The following is a 23,021-nucleotide window of genomic DNA, read 5'->3' as shown; positions in this document are numbered from 1 at the left end:
TGAGTCTTTCAATTGAGTGATTCTCAGCTGGTGTCACGAGAACCAGGCCTAAAATCCTCTTCTGTATACAGCTGCAACAGTGCAGTTGAAATGTGGTAAATAAACAAGCTGACATTTTTTACTGTTTTCTTTTACCACTTTTATTTTGCTGACAATAAGTGTCCCTGGATGTACGTTTTCTTTCCTTGCCCTTTTTATAATTTCAGCCAGCATCCATGTCAGTGAAGAATTGTAGAACAAAAATAACAACGTGCTGGCTCTGTTACCTAACAGCAGGTTCTAGCTTCAAAGCTGTGTGCCAAAACTGGGTCCCTTTTCTCTGCCTGTAGAATCCCCTGAGACGTTTTTAAAAGAAAAAAAGAATGAAAACAAAATATGTTATCCAAAAAGCCCTATTCCATGCTGCCCAGGAAACCCTCTTCCATTTTTGTGGGGACCGCAAGGGCAGGCAGACTGAGATGATGATTGCTGCCGCCTGGAGCCACCACACTGTGACCTTAGCAGCAGGGAGGGCTTGAGTCACCTGCTCTCGCTCCGTAAACAGATGAGGAAATTGGAATCCAGAGGGCCGTTTTTTTGCCTAAGCTTTCAAGTGTTAGCTATAGGACAAGCTTCTAAAGTAGAGGTTAAAAACGTGCTTTCGATTCAACCAAACATGGGTTCAAAGATTGACTCTCACTTATTTATCTGAATAACTTTCTTTCTTTCTTTCTTTCTTTTTTAAGAGATGGGGGATGCAGAGGAAGAAGGAGAGAGAGAATCTTTAGCAGGCTCCACACCCATCATGGAGCCCAATGCAGGGCTTGATCTCACAACGCTGAGGTCTTTTTTTTAATTCATTTGAGACACAGAGATACAGAGAGAGAGCATGAGCAGGGAGAGAGGCAGAGGGAGAGGGAGAAGCAGGCTCCCTGCTGAGCCAGGAGCCCGATGTGGGGCTCAATCCCAGGACCCTGGGATCATGACCTGAGCTGAAGGCAGATGCTTAACCGACTGAGCCACCCAGGTGCCCCAACCCTGAGGTCTGGACCTACGCCAAAATCAAGAGTCAGACACTTAACTGACTGAGCTACCCAGGCGCCCCTAGTAGAATAATTCTCTTAGTCAGCCTTTCTGCTTCCTCTGCTGTAAATGATGGTGCTACCTCTCAGAAGTATCCTGAAGACTAAATGAGGTACTATTTAAGGGCCTAACACTGTGTTTGACACACAGTAAGTCCTTGGTAAATTATTGACACATAGTAGGGACTCAGGTATTACTGAAACTGGTGTTAAAACACAAATCCCCCAATCCTAGTTAGATGTCCTGTCACTTTATTATTGCTACTTTGTATTGTCCATTCAGCAGGTATTTCTGTATGTAGATACGGAGCTAAGCAAGGGACTACAGAGATGAAAAACACAATCTTTGTTCTCAAGGACCTCAGCACTTATTGGGGAAGGTAGCCATGTAAACTGACAATGACCGTACAGTGTGACACATGCCATGGAAGGTGCACAGGGAGCAGAGAGGAGAGGCTGTGTGGGATGACTAAGCAGATTTAATACAACTCATATGTTCCTATGGTAAAAAGCCCAATGAAGAAGTTTGAGAAAAGCTTTGTTACTACATTATAAATAAAGCAAATCCTGCCATACTTAAAGATGTTTAAATACTCATTTAGAAACAGCTTCATGTAACCTATTTGTTAAACTTGGTAATGGCCTAGCTGTCTGTCATTTTAGGTGTCATAAGTAGGATTCTCTTACTCTTGTAATCAGCATCAGACAAACAGAAACTTCCAAAGCCAATGACTGGACACAGGTGGCCCCAGGTGGCATTCCTAAGTGATCAGGTACAGACTTACTCACTGTCCGTGCAAGAATTGGGGCTATTTCTAAAATATTTTATCCAGATATATCTTGGATACATTTTATTTTAGCAATGAGAGCCCATCTCTCATATTTACCATTCTGATTAATAGACATTAATTTCACCAGTGGAAAAATTTCTGGGTTTTTTGAGCTAATGAGCAAAATCTTAGGTTTGGGTCAATAATGAACAGTCAAAGAACTTTGAGTAGCTGCTTTTGGGAATTCATATTAGCTAGCAGTCTCTGAAATACGGATTCTTGGTTAGGACCACTGACTGTCCCTAAGTTGAAGCTTAAACTAAATAGCACATACTTAATAGCACACTGTTATGATGTCTAGAATAACTTTAAAATATGTATTGAAACAGGTGCCTCTCCCAGACTGAGTGGTCAGGGAAGGTTTCCCAAAGAAGATAAAGCTTGATCTAGCGTTGAAGCACAAGGGAAAGGGTATTCCAGGTAGACATGGGTGAGTACAGGACACCTCAGAAATGGAGATGGTTCTGTATGTCTTAAATATGGGAGCATGCAGAGGCTTGGTGAAATGAATGGGAATTCATATCACAAAAGAGCACTACTTTGTGAAGTTTGCTTTTTATCTTGAGGATAAGGGTTTCTGTCAAAGGTGAGATTAAAGGCAGAAAGATCGATCAGAAGAATAGACAGTGTCCAGGCAAGAAAAAGGTCCTGAGACTGTGCTGTATTAACGGAATGAGGAGATGAGGTAGATTCAAGTCTTATTTTTTCTCCCCCAAAACTCTTTCTGACACCTTAAGTGTGAGCCAGGTGTCCTTCCCGTTTGGGGCTCTCTCTTATAGCACCCTGAACTAGTCCCCACCTACCGACATGTTTATCGGGCTGTGCTGACCTTGCCTCATTACTTCTGTGTCTGCCCCATCGGGGACCGCCTGCCTCAGGAAGGCACAGCCAGCGCGTCCAACTTGTTTGCTCTCGTATCCCTAAGTGTAGAACCAAGTAGGCAGTCGGTAGTTGTCGAGTGAAGGAGAGATACGTGAAAGAGATTCCACAGGATTCATAGCTGTTTACAGAAAGTGAGGGGGGAAAAAGAAGTTTCTGGGCCTGAATAAAGAGAGAACAAATGAAACCTCACTGCTGTCTCAGGCTTATAATCCCAGCATGGTCAGTCCCTTGCTGTTTGAGCTGTGTCAGCAGTATTCTGAGTGAGACCAGTGTGAAACTCAGCACCTAACTGGTACTTCCCTAGTTGTATACGTGGTTTTGTGTGTATGTTTGTGTGTTTGTGCATACATATATATGGACATCTACACATATATTCTAGGTATCATCCTGGAGCTACATTGTCAAAGTTGCATTGACAGATGGAGGCCCCAGCTGTGTCTGTTGAACAACTGACTGCCAAAATGACATGTAGGAAACACGAAGGAGCAGTAGTGTTCTTGATTTGAGCCAGAGATTCTCTGTTGACCAATAACCGAAGAAGGTGCTTGGTGACTATGTTGTCAGTATTGGCTCTGGCAAGAGCTGGACGGAAGTACTGAGAACAGAAGCCATTTTCTGTAAGGTTCTGCTTAACTTCCTGGGATAGGTGTCCCCTGTGGCAGTTGCTCTTCCACTCTGCTGCCGCCTGTCAGAATCTAGCAAATTTTATGAGCATGTGTACACAACTCTTTTCGCAACACAAGCATTTTGCCTTTTAGATAGTCTTTTAGAAAGCTCTGGATTAGAAATACTTGTATATTATATATATGTGCCATATAAAATTTGTGTGTAATATTTATCTTATGTATATAAAATTTCTTCTTAAGTGGCTCTGATAACTTCAGTAAAGTTAGAAGATACACATGCTTCTCTAGGGCTTGTTCAGTGTTTGATTATGCATGGCCGGAAATTTAAAAATCAGGAAGGATTTTCCTAAGATAAATTCCTTGTTGGGCGCCTGAGTGGCTCAGTCGGTTAAGCGACTGCCTTCGGCTCAGGTCATGATCCTGGAGTCCCGGGATCGAGTCCTGCATCGGGCTCCCTGCTCGGCGGGGGGTCTGCTTCTCCCTCTGACCCTCTCCCTTCTCGTGCTCTCTCTCATTCTCTCTCTCAAATAAATAAATGAAAAATCTTTAAAAAAAAAAAAATTCCTTGTTAATTTTCCTAAGATAAATTCCTAAGTTAATTCCTTGCAATTAACTCACTAGAATAGATTAAAATTGGAGGTGTTGATAATGTTTGAGGTGACCAATGATTTTAGAGAGTTAGTTGAAGGCAGCATCAAAAACCACTCAGCTTTGATGCGTCTTTTCTCGACTACTAAAGAAACACCGACGAGGAATTTGCCAGGTTGGGATTATTACATGCATGGTAACCAGAGGAAGCAATTTTGTCTTACATCTCAATCACAAAAGCATAGTTATACTCCCTGAGCTGTCCCCTGTTTTATTTTTTTTTTTTAAGATTTTTATTTATTTGAGAGAGAGAGTGAGAGAGAGAGAGCAGGAGAGGGGGGAGGGTCAGAGGGAGAAGCAGACTCCCTGCCGAGCAGAGAGCCTGATGCGGGACTCGATCCAGGGACTCCAGGATCATGACCTGAGCCGAAGGCGGTCGCTTAACCAACTGAGCCACCCAGGCACCCTTTTTCTCTCTCTTTTTTTAAAGATTTTATTTATTTATTTGAGAGAGAGAGAGAGAGAATGAGAGACAGAGAGCATGAGAGGGAGGAGGGTCAGAGGGAGAAGCAGACTTCCAGCTGAGCAGGGAGCCCGATGCGGGACTCGATCCCGGGACTCCAGGATCATGACCTGAGCCGAAGGCGGTCGCTTAACCAACTGAGCCACCCAGGCGCCCCTGTCCCCTGTTTTAGATGAGCTTTCTCTGCTGGTGTGTTTGCAGAAGCCTGAGGAGTCAGGAACTCTGGTTAAAGAGTACCCTCAGGCTGGTAAAACCCACTGGAAGAGTCCACAGTTGAAGGTCTTCCAGAGTGACTTCTTGAGCTAGGGACAAGGTACTGGGAGAGGTAGAGTGGAAAGGCTTTCTCAGAAGTCTGGGGTGAAGTCAGTGAATATTCCACATGCTTCAAGGTGCCAGGTCTGGGAAGGACCAAGGTCAGTGAAATAGAGTTCTTGCTGTCAACACATTTCCAAGTGAATAGTGACTGAACGGTTGGATTTCATGGCCAAACCTCCCAGAGACCGATTAGCAGTTCCTTAAGTGTTCAAGTGTATTACAAGAATTTGGAGCAGTGTTTTGTTTGTTTTGTCCAGGTGTTCTGGTGAGGCAAAATCTTTAGAGTCCGTTCCCAGTCTTGCCACTCATGTCAGGAATGTAGACGGCTGCACTCACTCATGATTTTTACTGAATCATTGGTGGGGAGAGGAGGGAACTGGAGGGCAGTATTTTTAAGGGGGAAAGCCTCACAGAGCCACAGTTTCCCTAACAACAGAAAAAGCTGGCTGCAGTGTCTCTGCTGACTGGCCCTCATGAACAAAAAGTGATAGCCCTTGATGGATGTATGCTGCCTCTTTCCCTATTTTCTTAGTAGGACTTAGATCCAAATGTGACTTCCATGCCTCTATTGATTTAAACAAACCAACAAAAAGAAACCAAGGACAGGATTTAGTCTTTGTTTTTGCATAGACAGGGTGGAAGATCCCCACAGGCCAGGTGCCTTTTTATGCTGACGTGAAGTAGCTGATCTTTCAGACAGCTGAAAGATCTGGAAGGAAACATAGGCATTCTTTGCAGTTCAGAGGACAGAACTGGTGCTGGTGGGTAGCTGCTGGTAGATAGAGATGTCAGCTCAGGTAGGAGAATTTTCCGATAGTGGAACAGGTTGCCTTGTGAGATAGCACGTTATCTGTTACCGGAGGTGTTTGATCCTCGCAGGATGGCTGCCACTCAGCTGTTGCAGAGCTTTTCCTGCAGTGGGGGAGAGGTGGGCTGGTTAATTGTTAGATCCCTTGCTATGTTAGGATTTTATGAGTCTGCAGTTGTATTAAACTCAAATGACATGTTCATTGATGTACTGGATGATTTCATCTAGCCTGAACGAGTAGAGTCTATTTAAAAAAAAAAAAAAAAAAAACCAACTTGGACTTAGGGAAGGAGAGACTTCATTCAAAAGAATAATTACAGAAAGAGGAGGGGGCTTTTGGGCGCCTGGGTGGCTCAGTTGGTTAAGCAACTGCCTTCGGCTCAGGTCATGATCCCGGAGTCCCGGGATCGAGTCCCACATCGGGCTCCCTGCTCAGCTGGAAGTCTGCTTCTCCCTCTGACCCTCCTCCCTCTCATGCTCTCTGTCTCTCATTCTCTCTCTCTCTCTCTCAAATAAATAAATAAAATCTTTAAAAAAAGAGAGAGAAAAAGGGTGCCTGGGTGGCTCAGTTGGTTAAGCGACCGCCTTCGGCTCAGGTCATGATCCTGGAGTCCCTGGATCGAGTCCCGCATCAGGCTCTCTGCTCGGCAGGGAGCCTGCTTCTCCCTCTGACCCTCTCTCCTCTCATGCTGTTTCTCTGTCTCTCTCTCTTTGTCTCAAATAAGTAAATAAAATCTTTAAAAAAAAAAAAAAAAAAGAGGAGGGGGCTTTTGCTATGAGAATGTTCCAACCATAAGATCCACAAGGGTGTCAAAAAATCAGGCAGGGGCACCTGGCTGGCTCAGTAAGTAGAGCATGTGACTCTTGATCTTGAGGTTGTGAGCTTGAGCCCTATCCCACACTGGGCGTAGAGGTTGCTTTTAAAAAAAAAAAAAATTAAGCAGAAAGGAATTTTTTTTTTTTTACTGGGGCCAGTAAACAGGTAGAAAGAACCAGATGTGGGGGAGTAGGTGATAGATAGTTGATTAGAATTGTCTTTCATGTGGCCAGCTGATTCTCGGAAGGGATCATTAAGGATTGTAAGCTGGCTCAGGTTGAGGGTGGATCAAGGGCTTGGGGGAGGGAGAGAAGCTTAACTGAAGTTTGGTCATCAGTTAACAAGCATTTGTTCCATTGAATCAGGACAAACAGTTCTGCTCATCTTTTAAGAGGCCAAGAGTGGATATTTGATGGGCCTGTGTCTGGCTTTGTCATAGATGAACCTGGTGGCTTGGTGGATTTTGTCTCAGACTTATGGGTAAGGGTGGTCTTTGCAGCAAGCCGTTTCCCACAATAGGGTATGGGGATTTCCTTAACTACAGCTGTTCTTCAGGAACTCAGGGCTCAGGTGAAATGTAACATACTCATGGGTCTGACTGAGCTGCCATGTTCTTTCCTTACTCCTCTCCATGAGTATGATCTGAAGTCCATGGCCAGGGCCTATCTGAAACCTGCTTACTAGTCCTGTAGAGGAAGAGAGTGTTAGCTGGAAACAGTTATAGCGGAGGATAGTGGTGACCACTTGTGTGTGGTATTCACTCTTACTGATGATTGGGCGTATCTTCTGGCCTAAAAAGTAGGACTAGCTGAGGGTTTCAAAGAATCTCAGAGTTCTTACCCAATGTACAAATCTACTCACCAATTTCTTTTGTATTAATTGAATATTTTTTAATGTAGCATTTGGATTTCTTTAATGATATTTTAAATTAATGGACTTTTTTTTTTGAGAGAGAGAGCGCAAGCAAGGGGCAGAGGGGGAGAGACAGAATCTTAAGCAGGCTCCATGCTCAGCACAAAGCCTGATGCAGGGCTCGATCTCATGGCCCTGAGATCATGACCTGAGCTGAAATCAAGAGTCGGATGCTAAACCAACTAAGCCACCCAGGCGCCCCATTAATGGACTCTTTTTTTTAAGCAGTTTTAGGTTTATAGAAAAAGTGAGCAGAAAGTACAGTTCCCATACATTTCCGCCTCCATTTTCCCGTTATTAACATTTTGCATTCCTGTGGTACATTTATTACAACTGATGAGCTAACATAGATACATTATTATTAATGTAAGTCCATAGTTTACATTAGAGGTCACATCTTATGTTGTACATTCTGGGGGTTCTGACAAATGTATAATGAAATGTAGGCACCATTACAGTATCATGCAGAATAGTTACACTACCCCAAAAATCCCATGCTTCATTTATTCATCCTTCCCTCCCACCCCCAAACTTCTGGCGACTGCTAATCTTTTTACTGTCTCCATAGTTTTGCCTTTTCCGGAATGTCGTTTAGTCAGACAGTATGTAGCCTTTGCAGATTGGTTTCTCTTACTCAGTGATACCCATTTAAGGTTCCTCCATGTCTTCTTGTGGCTTGATAGCTCATTTCTTTTTAGCTTTGCATAATATGCCATTGTCCGGATATACCAGTTTGTTGTTCATCCATTCACCTACTAAAGGACATCTTGGTTGCTTCCAGGTTTCAGCAGTTGTCAGTAAAGCTACCATAAACATCCATATGCAGGTTTTTGTGTGGACATGTTTTCAGCTCATTTGGGTAAATACCAAGGAGCAACTGCTGGATTGTATGGTAAGAATGTTCAGTTTTCTGAGAAGCTGCCAAACTATCTTCCAGAGTGACTGTACTATTTTTGCATTCCCACACAGTGAATGTGAGTCCCTATTGTCTTACATCCTTGTCAGCATTTGGTGTTGTCTATTTTTGGATTTTAGCCATTCCAGTAGTGGTGTCTTGAATGACATTCGATGTTGAGTATTTTTTCATAAGCTTATTTACCATCTATATTTTCTTTGGTGAGGTCTTTAAATGTCTTTGAGGGCTTTTTTTCCTGGTTTTTGTTTTTGGGGTTTTTTTGTTTGTTTGTTTGTTTTTAGTGGTGCTCTATGGTTTACCCTATACATCTTAACTTTTCTGATTCAGCTTCTGATTTAAACTAGCTTAAATCGAGTTATACATAGAAGTGTTACTCCTATTTAGCTCTATTATTTTTTCCCACATTTTGTGATACTCTTATACATGGTATATCTGTTAACGTTACAAACTCAACAATACATTGTGATAATTACTGCTTTACTGTCTTAGCCACTTTCTTAGCCCAGTAAAGCTTTGTCCCTACCCATTTCCTTTGTGCAAATATATTGCATTTCTGCATGTTATAGGCCAACATTACATTATATACGTATTATTATACAGTTCCCTTCCAGTTCTTTTTACCAGTTCTCTTTTGGTTTTTCTTATGTGGATTTGAATTGCTTTCCACTAATGACTGTGAACAGTGACTAATGAACTTATATTAGTATTTTTTTATAAGGTGGGTCTGTTAGCAACAACTTCTCTCCATTTTTGTTTACTTGGAAAGTGTTTCTTTCATCTTCATTTTTGAAAGATAGCTTTGTTGGATATAAGATTACTGATTGACAGGTTTTTTCTTGGAACACTTTGAATATACTGTCCTGTTGTCTTCTGCCCTGTCTTGTTTCTGCCTAGAATTCAGTTATTAATCTTATTGGGGTTCCCTTATAAGTAACTGGTCATTTTTCTCTTGCTGCTTTTCAAGATTTTCTCCAAGTCTTTAACTTGTAGCATTTTTACTGGGAAATATTTGTGGATCACTTGGCCTTTGTCCTGCTTGGAGTTTGTTGAGCTTCTTGGATGGGTAGGTTACTGCTTTTCTTTTCTTTTCTTTTCTTTATTAAAGATTGTATTTATCCATTTGAGAGAGAGAGAGAACATGAGCAGGAGTGGGGAGGGCGAGGAAGAAGCAGACTCTCTGCTGAGCAGGGAGCCCAATGCGGGGCTCAATCCCAGAAGTCCAGGATCATGACCTGAGCCGAAGGCAGATGTTTAACCGACTGAGCCACCCAGATGCCCCTAGGTTACTGCTTTTCAATGAATTTGTGACTCTTCAGCCACAATTTCTTCAAGTATTTTGTCTTCCCCATTCTCTGTCCTCTTATTTTCTTACTCCCATTATGTATTTGTTGTGGTACTAATGGTGTCCTGTGTTTCTCTGTTCAGTTTTCTTCACTCTCTCTCCCCCTCATCTTCAGCTTGCATACTCTATTGATTTATCTTCCAGTTCATTATTTCTTCTGCCAGTTCAGATCTACTGTTGAGCCTCTCTCCTGAATTTATTTTAGTTATTATACTTTAAACTCTAGAATTTCCATGCTATCCTTTTTTGTAATTTCTCTTTATTGATATTCCTTTTTTAAAAGATTTTATTTATTTATTTGAAGAGCGAGAGAGAGCATGCATCTAGTGCACACAAGCGGGGGCCAGGGGGAAGGGCAAAGGGAAAGGGAGAAGCGGGCTCCCTGCTGAGCAGGGAGCCAGCAGACATGGGGCTCGATCCCATGACCCTGGGATCACAACCCGAGCTGAAGACAGACACCCAACCTAGCGAGCCACCCAGCTGCACCTCTTTATTGATATTCTTTTTTTTTTTTTAATCTTTTTTTTTTTTTAAGATTTTATTTATTTATTTATTTGACAGAGACAGAGATAGCGAGAGCGAGAGCGGGAACACAAGCAGCGGGAGTGGGAGAGGGAGAAGCAGGCTTCCCCCCCGAGGAGGGAGCCCGATGTGGGACTCGATCCCAGGACCCTGGGATCATGACCTGAGCCGAAGGCAGACGCTTAACGACTGAGCCACCCAGGCGCCCCTCTTTATTGATATTCTGTATTGGGGGTGCAACATTGCCATCATATCTTCCTTTAACTTTTAAAATCACGCTTTCCTACATTTCATCCATTTCCTGTGTGTGTGTTTGTATGTGTTTTTTTTTAACTGTTGTTTGTTTTGGGGGTTTTTTTGGTTCTGTACGTATTTATTGTGGCTGATTTTAGTGTCTTTCTGTTACATCTAACATCTGGTTACTCTCTAAGGCAGGTTGTGTTATCTGCTTTTTTTTCCCAGTATGTGATCACACTTTCCTATTCATATGCCTTGTAATTTTTGGTTAGAAACTAGATATTTTAGGTAACGTAGCAACTCTGTGCATTGATCCCCCACTCCTGGAGTTATTCTTATTTGCTCCACTCTACTCCAGGCTGCTGTAGCCTAAGCTATTATTATTATTTTTAGTGACTGGCCGGGTTATTTTAATGAAGTCTATTACCCTACCCATCCCCCAGTGTTAAGCCTCTGATGTTGCTCTTTGGGAGACACGGCCTTGGGTTTGCCCACAGACAGCTAGATGGCAGTGGTATTGGTAAAGGCTCTCTCTTTTTCCTTGGCCAGACCAGCTGTTAAACTCTACTGATTGCTCTGTTGTTTTCAGCAATGCCCCGGGTGCATGAATTGCACTACACACCGATCCAGCAAAATTGTGACTCCTTTGAAGGGATAGTTTCTGAGGTGTGTTTTCAATATTTGTTTTGACCTTATTGGGGGCACCCCCCCCCCCCCAGCTATCATTTCCTCGGTTCTCTTCTACAGAGTAGCTGGCCTGGTGCAGGTTGTATCTACATTAAATCCATGACTCTCCTCCCGGTTGCCTTTCACCACAGTCCTCACTGTTCTTAAGAATAGTCTTAGGTTCAAACTTCTCCACACTCAGTTGCAAATGAAGTCAGTTCCTTTGAGAAGAGATTAGGACCTGTTTTAGTGCCTGCTTCTCCCCCAAGGAATAATCTCTGAACCAGAACTCTGTATAACGGCAAGCTTCTCTCTGAATGACACACCCACTTAGGACTTGAATGCTTGTTGGAAGAGGGCACAGCCTGAGGTCCTCTTGGCCTTTCCTGTGATGGAACCACTGCCTCACAAACTGGAGCAGGGGTGATCAGAGAGCCAGTTTTTTGTAGTGGACAGCACCCAGGATGAAGCCTGTATTCCATGGGTGGAGTCGGGGTGGAAGAAGGGAGCCCCCACCACTTCTTGACTGTGCTTGCCTAGGACTTAGCCTCAGCAGCAGGTAACTGGAGGCAAGAGGAGAAATGCTGAAGTCCTGCTTCTACTGGAAAGAAAGCCCTCCGACTAGGAGCTTGGCAGAGAAGGAGCTTGGTGTTCTTGGCGGTAGCAGTCTGGGGTGGAGTCTCTACCTCACTAGGCTGGGGTGGGAGGAGGGAGCAGTCTTGGTTCAGAAACCACATGCTTGCCTTTCTTACTGATTCTGCATTGATTTTTTAAAATAGTTATTTCTTCATTTGCTGTTTGCCCTTAGGACAATTACCGAGGTCTATAAAGGGTTAGTTTGGGGGGGGGTGTCTGTATCTATCTGTAGAGATATATATATAGCCTCAGTGGTGAAAAGGTCATCAGAGCATCTCATGCTGTCATGCTAGTAGACGTTGATCTCTCTCTTCATCCATTTCTAACAAGCAGTGTCCAACTCTTAGTGAAAACCCTCTCCTGAGGCAGGACATTTCCATCCTCGAGAGTTATTCCTTTTTCTGGCTGACACCTCTCTACCTATTGATCCTGGCCCTTCCTCTGGAAGCCATTAGAAAGATACCTCATTCCTTTTTTATATAGCAGCCTTCCCAGTGCTTTCTGTAGGTGAAGTCCTGAGTCTCCAGGCCTAGCCTTCTCCTGTGCAGGCAGAACATTCACAGTTCCGTTCCTCACTCACCTCTCCCCACTCATACCCTACCTCTTCTGCTCCCACCATGCTCCTTCAGGGCAGGTCAGCTTAGAGCAGAACAAGATCATCCCTTTCCTTATTCTAGGTTCTCTAAATGAAACCAAAGGCACATTAGATTTTTAGCAGCCATTCTGCACGGTTGACTCAATGAACATGTTGATAGCAAGCTCCTGATTCTGTTCCCACACGCCACTCACGGCATCCTGTGTAACTGCTGTTGGTTTCTAGAGCCAAGTGCAAGACTTGTCTTGTCTTGTTTCAGATTACCCCTTTGGGAATCTAATTTTTTCATTCCATGCATTGGCCTCTTTTATCTTTATCCAGCTAACTAATAAAATATTTGTATAAAACGGAGCCAGGGGTAGAGCCCCACAGAGACCTAGATAACATTACTTACTAGTCACCAGGCTCTGTTAATTGAGAGTTAGTGGGTGTGATTTTTCTGCCTCAGATAGGACACCCCTTCATGAACAGTTGCCATTGTTTTCAGAGTGGAGTCAGGTCATAGGAGTCTCTCACAGTGGGGCTGTGTGGGGGGCCATGTCCAAGCCGGTGGTTGCTCTGTATTCCATCATGGTGCCCTCTTGGTATATGCAGGTCAACTCCCTTACCAGAGGGAGTAATGTCCCCATGGCTACCATCTCCTTGGAGTTTTGGACCCTGCTGAAGTTCTGTGTATTGCTCAGGTTAGAAATGGGCCTTTCCCTTCCAACAGAGTTTCCTGACAAAGCTCTTAGGCATTTCCTACAGTACGTTGCAGGGGTCTTTTTTTCTCTTCAGTATGTATGACAGAGCAGCTAACAGCCCATTATTTTGCATTAAAACAACTCAGTAGGCCGTTCTTAATTGCTCTCTGCTGAATGATCACCTATTTGTAAAGGTCATAGAATCCAAACAGCAGAGCTTTGCAAGGTTTGAGCTGCTCTAATGTATGTGTTGTTCTCGAGAGGCTGATCTACTGTTACTGCAGAGTAGAGCTTTCTGTCTGGACTACTTTCCCAAATCAGTTCACGTGCCATCCCTGAAAGCTCACGCTCCTTTCGTAGTATCAGAACACGGGGTTGAGTCTGTTCAAGAAACAGTGAGAAGTCTTTGGGTAAAGTAGAAGGAAAGGAAAAGATGAAGATGAAGATGAAATGCAAGCTGGTGCTGAGTGCCGTCTGTTCTCTCGGACAAAAGCCACTGCCGTGGGTCTCTTGTGTTTTGTTTTCCGTACATATCCTAGGGGCATTCTAGTTGTGATTTACATTTGGTTCTTCTCTTGTGCCATAAATAAGTTATAGCTCCCTGTTTCTTTTTTTTTTTTTTAAGATTTTATTTATTTATTTGACAGAGAGACAGCGAGAGAGGGAACACAAGCAGGGGGAGTGGGAGAGGGAGAAGCAGGCCTCCCGCTGAGTGGGGAGCCCGACGTGGGGCTCGATCCCAGGACCCTGGGATCATGACCCGAGCCAAAGGCAGACGCTTAACGGCTGAGCCACCCAGGCACCCCATAGCTCCCTGTTTTGTGTGAAATATCTACTAGTGGTAGATATTACTCCAGATACAGCATATTCTGAAAAGGAGAGACTCCTCTCTACATGGTTAAGTCACGTAACTTTTTCATTTATTGACTAAGTCAGTTAAGACTACCTTTTTATGGTACTAATTGGGGCAGTCCATATCTGACTCTAGCAACTTCACAGCAATAGAAGAGAAAATAAAATTACACAGAAATATCTCTGCAATCATTGGAAAGAAGAAATCCTCTAATTCCAGTGTCCTCTCTCTGCATTTCACTTAGCTCCGAGAAGCCCTCTGTGCTTTGTGTTTACCTCAAGGGTGTTGTCATTCCCTAGTCAGTTGTGTACCTCCAGTGTTCCAAAAGTCTTCACCAACTCCACAGTCTCTGTTTTCTGGAGCTCCAGTTCATTCCCCACCTCTTCTGATGCTTGGAAAACTTAAGTGGAGCCCTGTCACTAACAAAGTGAAGTCTGAATTGGTTTAGATTGACAGTGTGGGCTTTGCGTGCATCACCAGCCCGCACTTCATCTTCATCTTCTTTCCTTCCTTCGTTAATCGATGGAAATTTCTCATTTCCTAAACATAACCAATCCCATGTTCAAATATCTGCTTTTGTGATGCCTTGTTTGTAGCCTCCAGTTCAAATTCTGCTTTAATTCATTCAAAAAATATGTATTGGGCACTTAACTATGTGGCAGGCATGGGTCTAAGTGCAGGGCTTTGTAGGGAACAAAACCAGTCTCTGCCTTCACAGAGCCCCCATTCTGGTGGCAGGGGTAGATATTAAACAAATGAAGATATGGTAACTCAGTTTTGGTTTTGTTTTGTTTTTTTTAAGATTTATTTATTTTAAAGAGTGTGAGCGTGCAGGTCAGGGGAGGGGCAGAGGGAGAGGGAAAGAATCTGCAGCAGACTCCCTGCTGAGCTCAGAGCCTGACATGGGGCTCGATCTCATGACCCTGAGATCATGACTTGAGCTGAAATCAGGAGTCAGACACTTAACCACCTGAGCCACCCAGGTGCCCCCAGTACTTCAGATTTTGATAAGGCTATGGAAGAAAAGCATTATGAGGGAGATTGTTGTTTTCTACAGAGTGATCATGGAAGGTTGACAGGTAATATTTTCTGTCTAAAAAAATGTGAAGGTGCAGTCCATGGGAGCATGAGGGGAACGAGCATTCTAGGCAGAAGGAACAGCGAATGCAGAGGTCTTGAAGCAGGAGAATGCCCCCAGGAATAATGAGGCCCCTGCGTATGGGCACGCAGCTTGTAGGTGTGGTGGTGAGCGCTCTTGGAGGTTCCCTTCATCCTTGTGTTCTAGGTCACTGAGGAACTAGAAGTCCGTGGAGTCAGTGGACAATATGGAGGGGGTGAGAAATGTTGGAGGTTTGAAGAGAGGGGTGAAGAAGATAGGAAATAAGCATGTGGCAGAGTGGCAAGAGTGAGTAGACTAGGGTAGTCTCAGGGAGGCTGCTTGCTGTTTGTAACCATGAACTTAAATGTCTTTGAGGGGCGCCTGGGTGGCTCAGTCGTTAAGCGTCTGCCTTCGGCTCAGGTCATGATCCCAGAGTCCTGGGATCGAGCCCCGCATCAGGCTCCCTGCTCGGCGGGAAGCCTGCTTCTCCCTCTCCCACTCCCCCTGCTTGTGTTCCCTCTCCCATTGTGTCTCTTTCTGTCAAATAAATAAATGAAATCTTTAAAATAAATTAATTAATAAATAAATGTCTTTGAGCTGATCACCTCTTTTTTTTTAAAGATTTTATTTATTTATAAATAAATAAATAAATAAATAGCTGATCACCTCTTACTCTGAATTCTTGTGAGCAGTTCTTGCCCATTCTTCATTTGGCGCTTGGCATACAGTACCTTCTGTTACTGTTTTTGGTGTCTGGCCTAACTGTCGACCTTGTCATTTGTTGTTGTTCTTAAATGTGTTACCCCTCCCCTGGCTCCTCAGCTGCTTTGAGGCAGCTTTCAAGACGCACACAGCAGAAAAGGACAAACGTGAATTACTGAGGGTGTCCGAGAAAAATGAAAATATATCTGAGTCGAATTCAACAATAGCTTAAAGCATTTGGGGAGGAGGAATCTTGAATGAAACCGTCTTGAAATTTCCATGACCTAAAACAGGCTAGTTTAGTGAAACTGGAAAGTATGTAAATCATTACTATAATGGCCCAGTGAAACCCACGTGTGCATTGCCTCAGTTTTTGTCGCTCACATTCACTCTGGTTCCCAGGAAGAAAGTTTTATGTGTACCCAGGATATTGATTCCTTACAGTTTACACGGTCAAGTCAGAAATACTTGGTAAGGACCACAGTGGTTGCCATGAAACTCGCTGACGAGAGCGTACACAGGCCTTTGTGCGGTGCATAAATGCCCGCGTCCTTCACTCCCAGACCTCATAGTCCTGGGCAGGCACCGCGGGACCCAGCAACCTGCCTTACCTGTATTCTCCTCTGTTGCTTCTTCCCGCTCTTTTTTGGGGTTATTTGACCATTTTTTAAATACTGGTTTTGATTCTTCTATTGCTTTTATAGCTATATCTCTCTGCTTTTTTTTTAGTGATAGCTGTAGGGATTACAGAATACATCTTTACCTTATCACAGTCTAATCAGAGTTAATATTTTACTACCTAACATAAACTATAGGAACCTTGCAGTGCTATAGGCTCATTTACTAACCTCTCATCATCTAGTTCTTTTTATAGTTTCCATTTTTCTACTGGGGTTCCCTCATGTATTCATTTATTAGGTCCATCCTTTAAATCTTTAAGCATATTTATAAAATAGATATTTTAAATTCCTTGTCTGCTAACCCAGTATCTCTGTGCCATCTCTTAGTCTGTTTTTATTAGTTGCTTTCCTGGTTCTAAGTCCTGTTTTCCTACTCCACTTATCTGGAGACTTTTGATTGTGTGGTAGGCATTATGGACACTGTGTTGTAGAGCATCTGGATTTTATTGTCTACCTTTAGAGACTTTTGAGTTTTGTTCTGGCAGGTTACTGTTAAATCAGTTACATATTTTTTAGGCTTATTTTTAAGCTCTGTTCAGGCAGGTCTAGGATACCCTGCTCCTAATACATAGCTTTCTAATAATCTCATTGGATACCCAGGGTGTTTATCAAGGTCTTTGCACTCTACCTGGTTAGTATTCCCATGTCTTCCAGCACTTTGCAACCTCTAGAAATTCCATTTAACTCACAACTCCCCAGTACCTGTTCTCTGCCAGGCTTCTGGAGTCTTGCCCACATATGTGCAGCTGAGTATTAGGCCACAAACTTAAGGGGACTCCTGTATAGATTTTCAGCTAAGCTTCCTCCTCTTCGGATTTACCCACTGCCCAGCCCCAAACACCCATCTCTAATTCCTCAGTTCAGCAAGACTGCCATGCTCTACTTGGGCTCTCATCCAGAAAGTGTCTCCAGATAGAATTCCAGGGAAATGATGGGACTCTGAATGTTTCCCTTCTGCCGAGGATTACAGTCCCATTCTGCCTTTTGTCCAAAGTTAGAAAACAACAGTTATATATATTTTGGTTGGTTTTATGTTATAAGAGAACTAGTCTAGTTCAGTACCATTACTTTATAATGGCAAGATTTGGAAGTCTCTGTAGTTTGGGGGGAGTTTTTTAAAGTACAGTAAACAATAGCTTAATTACAACTTTCATTCACTTTCCATATTATCACTTCACTTCCTGCCCTCTACCTTCCAACAGCCATGTTTTTTTTGGTTGGTTGGTTTTTTTAAAAGATTTTATTTATTTATTTGACAGACACAGCGCGAGAGAGAACACAAGCAGGGGGAGTGGGAGAGGGAGAAGCAGGCTTCCCGCGGAGCAGGGAGCCCGATGCGGGGCTCCATCCCAGGACCCTGGGATCATGACCTGAGCCGTGAAGGCAGATGCTTAATGACTGAGCCACCCAGGCGCCCCCCCAACACCCATGTTCTACAGAGAGAAATGGTTCAAAAGGTTTTCTGTCTTTTGGACAGTGAATTGACATCTAAAATAACCAGAGTACAGCCACAATGCATCAGTTGTCTTTTTCTTTTGATTTGTAATTACATTGTTAACTTGTATTGGGTTTTGCTAATTTCAGGGTTAAGCTTGCTTTTCCATTTGATTCTGTATTCCTCTTGTTATCAGATAATCATTTTGAGGTCTGTGTAGTTAAGATGGGCAAGAATACTAGAACTGAAAATGTTTCAGCAATCATGGCTCTGATAGAAAATCATGAAGGACGCTGCCCTCTCAGAAGAGCTCTTTGTCATACTTGCTAGCCCACAGTGGCATCCATCAAGATAATTGTTCGACTTTATTCTTAAGTAGGCAACAGTTAGATAATCAAAGGGTAGTAAGCCTTAATTACATATATGAAATGAATGCTTTCCCTGTTTTTATTTTTTTTAATAAGGTCACTGATAAGGCACAGGAGGATTTCTGACTAGCAATAGAAAAATGCCACCCCACTAAGAAGCTCTCTTTGTAACTCCACTTCCCATAAAAATAAATCTTACCAGATTTTTTTTAGATCTTCCTTTCCTGACAAAAAGGAAAGACCATAATATACCACAATGGAGGAGCCTAATTTTGCACAGGACAGTTCCGTCCAGAAGGAAGGAGGTAGGGGTCCCAGCCCAGTTGTCATCCATTTTATTTCCCAGGACTACCGTTTTTTATTTCTGTTTCTAATGCTGCAGAACACTGGAGGCAGCAACATCCATCAGTTATTTTTTAATGTGTTTGAGAATTTGAGTCAATGACCAACCTTTTGTAATAATAATCCCGTCAAGATAATAGGGAGGTTTTAATGCATTTGACCAAGGAACGTTATTTTTTAAAGTTTAAACTACATTCTACAGTTGCCTAAAAGTTTTTAAAAGTCCCATTTTTTTTTAGGCATAATGAGATTATTAGCTTTTCCACCACAGGTCTTCCCGAGGTTGTTGCCTTTCAAAGCAGGTTAGGCAAGGAGTAGCCAAGCATGGACGGGTGAATATACAGGTACCAGAGACTTAAACCCATCTGGGGACAGTTATTTTTGTGAGGGAGCAAAATGGGTGGACTAGCCAAACAAAAATTACGGTGTTCCTCTACTTAATGACACAGCATGGCACTAACATTATGGATGGTCCCACCAAGGATCCTGCTGGGGTCCTCAGATACATGCACTCCTGGCACACTGAGCAGCTCAGATGACCCATGGGAAGTCTCTAATACCTTATACACCCATAGCACCTTACGTTTGTCTATATAACAGAAAATACCTGCATAGCCTACTTCATGAGGCTCTTATGAGGGAACTGGAGTGGTCTCTGACTTTATTCTAGTTACTTTTTTTTTTTTTTAAGATTTTATTTATAGGGCGCCTGGGTGGCTCAGTCATTAAGCGTCTGCCTTCAGCTCAGGTCATGCTCCCAGGGTCCTGGGATCGAGCCCCACATCGGGCTCCCTGTTCGGCGGAAAGCCTGCTTCTCCCTCTCCCACTCCCCCTGCTTGTGTTCCTGCTCTCGCTATCTCTCTCTCTGTCAAATAAATAAATAAAATCTTTAAAAAAAAAAAAAGATTTATTTATTTGACAGAGAGCACAAGTAGGCAGAGCAGCAGAGAGAGAGGGGGAAGCAGGCTCCCGCTGAGCAGGGAGCCCGACGCGGGGCTCGATCCCAGGACCCCGGGATCATGACCTGAGCCAAAGGCAGCCGCTTCACCGACTGAGCCGCCCAGGTGCCCCCTATTCTGGTTACTTTCATGTTTAATGCACACATTAGCCAAATGTATGCATTAGCCTTTATTGTCTCTAATTGACACATGAGAAAACTGACCTATTAGATGGTCTAATCCTATAGCCCACTATCCCACGTTGGTGACAACTAACATCAAGGATATCAACCCAACTAATTAGTGTCAGAGCCAAGTTCAGAATTTCTTCTGTGATGGCAGAAAATATTCATGAGCACCTAGTGTATGCACAAACCTGTCTTCACATTGTTGTGTGTGAGGTCTCTCACTGAAGAACTTAGCTTTAGTTCTTTTTTTTCCCCCAGTATAGTTAACATACAGTGTTGTGTTAGTTTCAGGTGTACAGCATAGTGATTGAGCAGTTCTGTACATTACTGAGTGCTCATCAGAAGTGTACTCTTTAATCCACTTTAACTTCTTCACCATCCCCACCCTCCCCCCACCTCCCCTCTGGTAACCATCAGTTCTCTGTATTTAAGACTTTGGCTTTTTGTCTCTTTTTGTTGTTGTTCATTTGTTTTGTTTCTTAAATTTCACATATGAATGAAATCATACAGTATTTGTTCTTCTCTGACTTACTTCACTTAGCATTTTACCGTCTAGATCCATCCATGTTGTAAATGGCAAGATTTCACTTTTATGGCTAAATGATATTCCATTGTGTGTATATACAGACACACGCACACACGCGCACACACACACACCATATCTTCTTTATCCATTCATCTATAAGTAGACATTTGGGTTGCTTCCATAATTTGACTGTTGTAAGTAATACTGTGGTAAACATAGGGGTACATGTATCTTTTTGAATTAGTGTTTTCATATTCTTTGGGTAAATACCCAGTAGTGGAATTACTAAATCATACGGTAGTTTTAGTTTTAAGTTTTTGAGGAACCTCCATACTGTTTCCCACAGTGGCTGCACCAGTTTGCATTCCCACCCACAGTGCATGACGGCTCCTTTTTGTCTACATCCTTGCCAACACTTGTTGTTTCTTGAGTTTTTGATTTTAGCCTTCTAACAGGTGTGAAGTGACACCTCGTTGAGGTGTTGATTTGCATTTCCCTGATGATGAGTGATGCTGAGCATCTTTTCGTGTCTGTTGGTCATGTGTATGTCTTCTTTGTAGAAATATCTATCCATGCCTTCTGCCCATTTTTTAACTGAATTATTTGGTTTTTGGTGTTGAGTTGTATAAATTCTTGATATATTTTGGATACTAACCGTTTATCAGATATGTCATTTGCAAAAATCTTCTCCCATTCCGTAAGTTGTCTTTTAGTTTTGTTGATTGTTTCCTTTGCTGTGCAGAAGTTTTTTTATTTTGATGTAGTCCCAATAGTTTATTTTAGCTTTTGTTTCCCTTCCCTGAGGAGACCTACCTAGAAAAATGTTGCTACAGCCAATGTCAGAGAAATTACTGCCTGGGCTGTCTTCTAGGATTTTCATGGCTTCAGGTCTCATATTTAGGTCTTTAATTCATTTTGAGTTTTTTTTTTTTTTTTTAATTTATTTATCTGACAAAGAGACAGCAAGAGAGGGAACACAAGCAGGGGGAGTGGGAGAGGGAGAAGCAGGTTCCCCGCGGAGCAGGGAGCCCGATGCGGGGCTCGATCCCAGGACGTGGGATCACGACCTGAGCTGAAGGCAGACGCTTAACGACCGAGCCACCCAGGCGCCCCTTGAGTTTATTTGTGTGTGTGGTGTAAGACAGTGGTCTAGTTTCATTCTTTTGCATGTTGCTGTCCACTTTTCCTAACACAGTTTGTTGAAGAGACTGTATTTTTTCCTGTTGCATATTCTTGCCTCCTTTGTTGAAGATTAACGGACCATGTAATCATGGGTTTATTTCTGGGCTCTATTCTGTTCCACTGATCCATGTATTTGTTTTTGTGCCAGTACCATACTGTTTAATGTCTACAGCTTTGTAGTCTGTCTTGAAATCTGGGATTGTGATACCTCCAGTTTTGTTCTCCTTGTTTAAGATGGCTTTGGCTGTTGGGGGTCTTTTGTGGCTCCGTATTTGTTCTAAGAACTTAGCTTTAGTCCTTAACATTGTCAGCTCAGTCCTCCAAAATGTATTCTTAAGCATGACAGTAATCATTGTAGCTCATTTCATCAACTGTTCTCTCTCCGGAATCTTTTATTAAGACTTCATGGGGGGGCGCCTGGGTGGCTCAGTTGGTTAAGCGACTGCCTTCGGCTCAGGTCATGATCCTGGAGTCCCGGGATCGAGTCCCGCATCGGGCTCCCTGCTCAGCAGGGAGTCTGCTTCTCCCTCTGATCCTCCCCCCTCTCATGCTCTCTCTCTCTGTCTCACTCTCTCTCTCAAATAAATAAATAAAATCTTTAAAAAAAAAAAAAAAAAAGACTCCATGGGCCTGATAGGATGAGTTTCTTTAACTAGAAAGCAGAAGCATGAAAGATCTCAGAAAGAGATCAGGGGCCATCCGTGTTTCAGAAGCCTGGCAAAGGCACCTTGACCCCCAGCTAGTTCTACTCTGCTCCTGACTCAACCTTCGGTGTCCCTGAAAAGTGACTTTCTGTCAGGCTTCTTCCACACTGATGCCAGGGGCAAGGCAAGTGAAAGAAACCTCTGGAACTAGACTGCTCAAATTCAGGTCTGGCTTCCCCACCACCCAGAGTGACCGTGAGCACCGCACTGCAGCCCAGGACCTTAGTTGCTCGAGGTGGGAAATAAGGCTGACGGGAGTGCAGCCCTCATAGGGTTTTTGTGACAATTAGATGAGCTAATGCACGCACAGTGCCCGGAACAGGGCGGCTGCTGGCTCAGCAACTGAGCTGCCACGGGAGCGGTGGTGGTTACTCCTTTCACAGCCCACTTAATCCGGCATGTTCTTCCTGCTGCCGTGAAGTCACGGTGTTCTTTTTCATTGTGGTACTAAAGGCCTTGGTTTTTAGGGGTATTTTCTAGTCAGATACTCGTTCTCTCCATTTCCCACCTCAGGCGCCCTCTGCCCGAGGGCTGCTCACTCTGGAGCCCTCGGTACTGCGCCATGTGAAGTCTCCTTAACAGATGTTCTGCCAGAGGTTTCCCTCCTCTCCCCGGGCAGCCTAGCAACATCCCTGCTGATTCTGTCCTTTCATTACCCAATTCGTTATTACTTGTGACCTACTGAGAGACAGGAGGCATTCGGAGCTGAGGATGAGTGAGAGGTCAGGGTCCCGTCTGGAGCAAAGTGTGTGTGGAGGGGAATTTTAGGAAAGGGGTTTCTGTTTCCAGGGAGGAAGGAAATGTCGCCTCCCTCTCATCTCTGAAGCCAGGGTTTCATTTTAGGCAAAACATGAAGGACCTCGAGTTTGAAAGAGCTTAGGTAGTGGTGGAAGTCTGACTGAGGCCTGTGAAAGATAGAAAGATTTAAAAGTGAGGCCAACAGCAGGAAGGGAGAAAAGTGGGAAAATATGATTCTCCCTCCACTCATCCCACTCCACCTTCAGCTCCAACCCCACCGGCAAGTTACAAAAATGCCAGTAGAAGT

The 23,021-nt window shown here is 43.4% G+C and overlaps 1 protein-coding gene across 4 annotated transcripts in view; it reads left to right on the top strand.

The window, feature by feature from the left end:
- VPS8 (VPS8 subunit of CORVET complex) overlaps positions 1-23,021 on the top strand; it is a 252,839-nt gene that overhangs the window by 218,406 nt on the left and 11,412 nt on the right. The gene's annotated exons all lie outside the window — the stretch shown is intronic.

Source organism: Mirounga angustirostris, unplaced genomic scaffold (genome assembly GCF_029215605.1).
Source record: "Mirounga angustirostris isolate CCGP_5_RB_7025 unplaced genomic scaffold, mMirAng1.0.hap1 SCAF_1, whole genome shotgun sequence".
NCBI classification, from domain to species: domain Eukaryota; kingdom Metazoa; phylum Chordata; class Mammalia; order Carnivora; family Phocidae; genus Mirounga; species Mirounga angustirostris.
The sequence above is the reverse complement of the archived record's forward strand: the minus strand, read 5'-3'. Positions and strand labels throughout refer to the sequence as shown.